Raw genomic sequence first — 7334 nt, forward strand, 5'->3', positions numbered from 1 at the left:
ATGATAGGATGTTAACCCGGTGACGGCCAAATGATGCTGCTGGTTCACTGTATTCCACTTCTGTAAGCTGGGTAATTGATGGTCTTTGGGTCCAGAGGTCAAAAGTTGTTGGTGAGTTTGTGATGAGAAACTTTGCTGTGGAAATGGGCCAGTGGTGAGTGTTTATTGCTTGCCAGTGTCTCAGTACCAACGGCTCTAAGAGGAGAGCCAGGCTTCATTCTGGGTTAGTGTCACATTTGCATTCAAGTGTTCATGAAAACTTGTAAGTGCATCAGTGGAAAATTGAATGCTGACAACATGAGAAAATGTCACTTCTATGAAAACCAGTGTATAAAGACAGTGTCTTACCTCCTTCCCTTCTCAAACAGAGAGCCATGTACACCTTTGTATGTAACACCCATGGTGATGCTGGTAACAAATAAGCGTCTCTAATACAACCAGTCTGTCCATTTCATCCTGGATTTGAGGACTGTGTTAAAAAGAGCCGCGAGTATTTGAGACTAGAAAGGCCATGTTGACCCGTATTTACTCTACCTTTGTAAATTGAGACTGATTAATTTTTTGCATGATGAAAAAAAGTTCTCCATAAATACATCAAAATCCAAATTCCATATGGTTCTTAAATTTATTACAAAGTGGATGTTCTTGGGCTTCTATTATGTAACACGGTAATTTATTATATGATATCAGAGATAAAGAATGTTCTGGGTAAACGGGATCTAAAAAATCATCTTGCTCTGGGGCGCCTGGGCAGCTCAGTGGGTTAAGCCTCTGCCTTTGGCTCAGGTCATGGTCTCAGGGTCCTGGGATCAAGCCCCACATCAGGCTTTCTGCTCAGCAGGGAGCCTGCCTCCCTCTCTCTCTCTCTGCCTGCCTCTCTGCCTAATTGTGCTTTCTCTCTCTGTGTGTGGAATAAATGAATGAAATCTTTGAAAAAAGAAAAAAAAATCATCTTGTTCTTGGGTTCCCATCTAGTTCCTGAGTCTACAGAGGATCACCAGTCTATAAAGGTAGAAAGGTAAGTTGGTAATCACATTCAGAATTTCATAAAAGTTGCTGGAGATCATACATTTACTGGTTGATGTAGGGTTCAACTTTATTTGCTTTTGACTGGATTGATACCAACTCAGGGCACAAGTAATACTGCTATGTGTGTTCTCACTGCTATCCAGAAGCTTTGGTTAGCAGTAAAGTAATTTATGAGAAGTACATAAAATCTGGGTTTTCTGTTCAGGCTAGCCAACTAAACTTAACGCTTAATGACTGTGTAGTTCTTGATACTGTTGAAATATTTTTCTCATATAAACTAGGCATGAAAGCATAAGAAACAATACTGTGATTTGCTTTTGGCAGCATATACACCGAAATTTGAATGATAGAAAGATTAATGTGGTCCCTGAGAAAGGATGCCATGTAAATTCATAAAGCATTCCATAGTTTTAAAAGGAAAGGCTATTCCAACACACAAACTATTTTTAAGGCATTTTTAAAAAAGATTTTATTTATTTATTTGACAGAGATCACAAGTAGGCAGGCAGGCAGAGAGAGAGGAGGAAGTACGTTCCCCGTTGAGCAGAGAGCCTGATGTGGGGCTCGATCCCAGGACCCTGGGATCATGACCTGAGCCAAAGGCAGAAGCTTTAACTCACTGAGTCACTCAGGCGCCCCACACAAACTATTTTTGTACTGAAATTTGCTAACTTGAATACAGAATTTTCCTTTTGGCCAATAATCAGATTTCTCTCTAAGTCACCTGGACATTGCTCATTTCTAAGAAATTGAAACTAGAAACATTGTGACAGTTATGTTGAAAAATAATTGTACTGAAATTAACTATCCTCATTTGGTTTTAATTTTTAAATGTTTGTGAAGAAGAGGGTATGGGGAAGAAGAGTAGGTAGTTTCTTTTGTAAGTATAAAATTAATGAACATGCAATGGATACGAAAACACAAACACTAGCAGGAAAATGAGAATCAGGAGATCTGGTTTCTGGCAATGACTCAGTCAGTGTCTACGGGAGGTTTTTTTTTTTTTTTTTTAAAGATTTATTTATTTATTTGACAGACCACAAGTAGGCAGAGAGAGAAAAGGAAGCAGGCTCCCTGCTGAGCAGAGAGCCCAACGCGGGGCTCGATCCCAGGACCCTGATATCATGACCTGAGCCAAAGGCAGAGGCTTAACCCACTGAGCCATCCAGGCACCCCGTCTACAGGAGTTTTAAAACATTGTTGTATTTATCTTAGTTTTTAATTTCTAGTCATACCAGACAATCTCTAAGCCTCTTCCAGTGATGCACTTTAGTGATGAAGCTACATTTTTTTGTTGTCGAATCCACTTCTTATTCTCAAGAAAGACATATAGGAGATCTTGACCCTGGAGTTATTTATACTAGGGCTTTTGGCTACTGAATGTAGGAGGTCTGCTTCCCAAATACTCAGCAATCTTGTTTCCTCACTTTTTAAGGGCATGAGTAAGAGACTTCTAATAAGGAAGATTTTAAGGTAAATTTACCTTGAGCCTAGACTCTGGTACTCTATGAAGACTCAAGAATTGAATTAAGTGAAGGCTGAGAAACATTTGGGTAACGCCCTCTAGTTACTCCCAGCAGGGAGTGTTTAGACTCTGGTTTTCTTGGGGAAAAGAGAAGTCATGAGAATAGCTTAAGAAGTCATGAGAGTAGGGGCGCCTGGGTGGCTCAGTGGGGTAAAGCCTCTGCTTCGGCTCAGGTCATGATCCCAGGGTCCTGGGATCGAGCCCTACATCAGGCTCTCTGCTCAATGGGGAGCCTGCTTCCTCCTCTCTCTCTGCCTGCCTCTCTCCCTACTTGTGATCTCCATCTGTCAAATGAATAAATAAAATCTTTAAAGAAGAAGAAGAAGAAGGCGGAGGAGGAGGAGGAGTCGTCGTCACGATAGTAGTTTAAAGAATGACCAGTGCCTAAATCAATCTCACTCAATATTTTCTGCAATAGAAATATTGCAGGCTCTTATCACAAGGAAAAAAATTCTCTGTGCAGTGATGGATGTTAATAGGACATGTAGTGGGGATTATTTCATATGTATACAAATATGGACTCATGTTGTACACTTGAAACTAATAAAAAAATACAAGAGGAGGCAAAAAGAGAGTCACTTTAGAAAAAGGAATAAGTGAATGTAGGAACAGATTTTTATGTCCAGCAAAGGTGTTTGTCAAACATTAAGATTTTAAAAAAAAAAAAAAAAAAACCCTGCAAAAAAGAGGTTTTTTTTTTTTTTTTTTTGTTTTTTTTTTTAACATATAGCATATTGTTAATTTCAGGGGTAGAATTCAGTGATTCCTCACTTGCATGTAACACCCAGCGCTCATCACATCATGTACCCTCCTTCATGCCCATCCCCCAGCTACCCTGTCTTTCCACACCCCCCCCTCCAGCAACCCCCAGTTTGTTTCCTATGGTTAAGGGTCTCTAAACAGTTTTAAACTCATACAGCTTAGAACATACAGTATGTATGAGCTCTCCATGAAGAATTTATTAGATCAGCTTTATTCAATTAATAAATGATTGGGAAAATGTCACCAAACACTGATGATGGGCTTTAATGCATGTAACTGGGGACCTACAACAAAAACAAAGGTGTGGGTAAGTGTAGAAGATGAACACATGGATATCGTATTTTGTGGCAAAGCAGAAATAAGGCAATGAGATATGAGTGGAGACGACAGAGGGGAAGTAGAAAGTAGAATAAGCTCATTGGTTGATGTATAGGGAATAGGTAAGATTTCAAGGGTTTTGTTAAAAACTAACAAGCTAGAAAATAAAATTATACTAGGCTCCAAACTGAATTTTTTCTCAAAACTCTTTTCCAAAAAAAAAAAATATATATATATATATATATAAAACAGAGGGCATTATGGAAGACATAACTTTAAAGATGAAAAGTAGAATGAAAATATAATTCTTCCTAGTTATCATTTTTGAAAGATTTTTATTTATTTATTTGAGAGAGAGAGAGCAGGGAGTCTGATGCAGGGCTGGATCCCAGGACCCCAAAATCATAACCTAACCTAAACGTTATGGTTAACTGAGCTCTAGTTATCATTTTTAATTAAAGAGCAAATAATGCACATTTTGTAAAGAAATAAATGTAGCAAGTATAACCTAATATGCATACTTATAAAATTATTGTGACAAAAATTGAGACCAACAGAAGTCAGACATTCAAGTTAGAAGACACATATCGGCTATATCAATAAATATGAATGAAGTTAATTTACTTGTTAAAACAGTGTATTTTTTTATTGTTACATTAATCACCCTACAGTACATACAGTACATCATTATCTTTTGAATAGTGTTCCAAGATTCGTTGTTTGCATATGACACCCAGTGCTCCATGCAATACGTGGCCTTCTTAACTCTCATCACTGGGCTTTTTACTTTGGTTTCCATAGCTATGCGAAGCCATATGCTCTATGCAAGGGGAAGAATAAAGGGATTCAGAAAAGCAAGCAAACAAAACAGACAAAGGCATGCATATTTATTTATTTATTTATTTATTTATTTATTTTAAAGGATTTTATTTATTTATTTGACAGAGAGAGACACAGCGAGAGAGGGAACAGGAGTGGGAGAGGGAGAAGCAGGCTTCCCAAGGAGCAGGGAGCCTGATGTGGGGCTCAGTTCCAGGGCCCTGGGATCATGACCTGAGCCGAAGGCAGAGGCTTTAACCCACTGAGCCACCCAGGCACCCCTATATGTACTTTGAAATGCACTTTTTAATTGCTTAAACTGAAATGGCCACACCGCAATTCAGGCCTACCCTAAACAGCACTCTAATAAAGGTGATACCATAAGTAAGCTGTTGATTCAGCAGGTACACACACACACACACACACACACACACACACACACAGTCAACATACAGACCCCAAGCAGAGTTGTTGTACTCCTCTCTGTTGCCACTAACAGAAATAAGGGAATCGATAATGTGCAGTGTATCTGTAATGTGCAGTGTGGTGACAAGAGCAAAACAATGGACATCACTCTTGAGCAAATGAGAGCTATAATCAAAACCGCATTATTTGGGTTTCAGAATTATATTCTTCAAGCTTTTGTAATGCCGGCATTACTACAGTTCTTTCAGGGCAAGAAGCTCTTCAGTATGTTGAGTCTGAAACACTACCTCACTCCCTATTTTCCATGAAGCACTCCCGTGAATTGCTTAATTATCAAAAACAATTGCATCTGAGCTGAGCGCGCATTTTGATTGGAGGAGCTGGAGACAGGATGCCTTATCATATAAAATATGCCTATAATGTGAGGCTGAGAACAGTTGTTCTGAGGGTTGAGATTTTATCTTACACGTGAGGCCCCCGCTTATTCCAGGCTTTCCAAGTATCTATTGACTGACTATACCGAAGAGTGAACAATTGTTCATTTTTAACAATTTCTATGCAGATACAGTATTCCCTTCTTTAGACACATTACAGGTTGTCAGTTCCTTTTGTTGTTGATATCTCCCTAAAATTTCAGCCCCCAAGAACAAAAGAATATGCTTGTTTTACAAGACTAAGCCTAAATTATATTTCCCTGGTCAGAAAAATAGTTTAATTACTTTATAAACTTTTCTCATTTAAAACAAATTTATCCTGTGTCTTTGATGATTACCATAAATTGCAGCCATGCTTCTTCTAATATATTCTATTACTGTTTGGTTCTCAGAAGATTTAAAGGGTGCCAATTTCCTCTACAATTTATCAGACAATATTCAGCAGTGCTGTTTAGAGAAAACTTATAAAAATACAACTTAACAAAAGATTTATCACACTGCTTGCATTTTAGCATGTTTCTAAGACCAGTAACCTAGTTTCTTCTTGCCTGCTTTTGACAAGAGTAAGCTTAATATTAAATATTAACTCTCCTCCCTGTAAAAAGGCATAGATATTATTTATTCAGGATACATTTGATAGAAAGTTATTTAGAGATTTTCATACTCTACTGCAATGCCTATGTAAGGATAATTCCTCCTTATTTGATTTGATTGTCTTTCCCCATAAATTTTATTTAGTAGCCTTGTCGCCTACTCTGCCCTACACACACATGCACACACAAATACTCTTCAACATATATATCCTTTCGGTTCTGAATTTTGATGAATATACCTGCTAATAGATCTCTCCTACTTTCACTATTTGGCTGTCTGAGGAGGCTGACTACATGGGACTAATTCTGTCATTTATGTTCTTTATCTCACCACACCCCAACCTTCTGGCTGAATACTTTATTGACAAAAAAATCTGGAATTTTCTTCAGAGGGAGTAAATCCCAGCCTATGGGCTCTGGCCCAACCCCAGGACTGCATTGAAGTGATCCCCCTCCTGATGTGTACAGCTCCCGGATCCTCTCACTAAGGTTAGAAGGGCAAGATGAGCCACAGCCAACTTTTTGGATTAAGCCAGTATCATTGAGTAGAACCCTAAAATCCTACCTGATCTACAAACATATCCTAATCATTAAATTTGTTAGGGGCTATGAGGAGGCATCTCTAGGTTGCCTGATGCTAAGTCTGGTTCCTTCAGAAGATGGCACCTCTCTGAGCCAGAGATGATGTGGAGAACAGAAGCACAAAAATCTCATCTGTTAAGCTCTCATTCCATATCCACCACTGAGTCGTTTGCTTTACTTTCTTGTTTTACCTAAAGTCATCGAATTCATACCCTAGACTTTTGCATTGTCTTGAGAACATTCGAGATCACATAGCCCCTAAGTGTCAGAGCTATAGCTAACATGCACCCCCTCCACCCATGAAGAAGCACCCCCCTCAAAGCTCCCACAGCTTCTCTGTGGGCCAGACTCATATCAGAACTGAGGACTGGCCTTATATTTTAAGTCTCTTTAGATATTTACATTATATTCTTCTAAAAAATTTACCTTCTTTTAAATACCTAATAGAAACAGGTCTCCAATGAAATCCATGTTCTTCTTTCAAACGTATGGAGTTGGGCTGGGACTCAGCTGTCTTACTGGGTGCACCATACCTTTGCAGAGGCATTGCCGTATAACTGAATTCTCTGCTGGCCCACCCCAAATTTGGATGTCTTGCCATATATACTCTTTTCTTCCTACTGGCTGAGATGAGCAGAGCATCATTGCTTATGAAGTCATTTGTTGAAGGTAGCAGAGCCATTGTCCCTCTGGGTCTCTGGATCATGGCATGTGGGTAGCTAGGTTGCCCATTGCCTAAAACACCCATCCTGGACTGTTAAATGAGTAAGGGAAATTTTTTATTCCTTAAGCCTGTGAATTAATGTTGAGTGTCCTGTGGCAGCAGGATAGCTTAGTCTGTCCTAA

The 7334-nt window shown here is 39.0% G+C and overlaps 1 pseudogene; it reads left to right on the forward strand.

Annotated features, from left to right (window-relative positions):
• The first annotated feature begins 1340 nt into the window (after positions 1–1340).
• LOC123387692 lies at positions 1341–1441 on the forward strand (annotated as a pseudogene).
• The last annotated feature ends 5893 nt before the right edge of the window (positions 1442–7334 follow it).

The sequence above is a fragment of the Mustela putorius genome, unplaced genomic scaffold (genome assembly GCF_011764305.1).
Source record: "Mustela putorius furo isolate JIRA1106 unplaced genomic scaffold, ASM1176430v1.1 tig00003858_pilon_pilon_pilon, whole genome shotgun sequence".
NCBI lineage: Eukaryota > Metazoa > Chordata > Mammalia > Carnivora > Mustelidae > Mustela > Mustela putorius.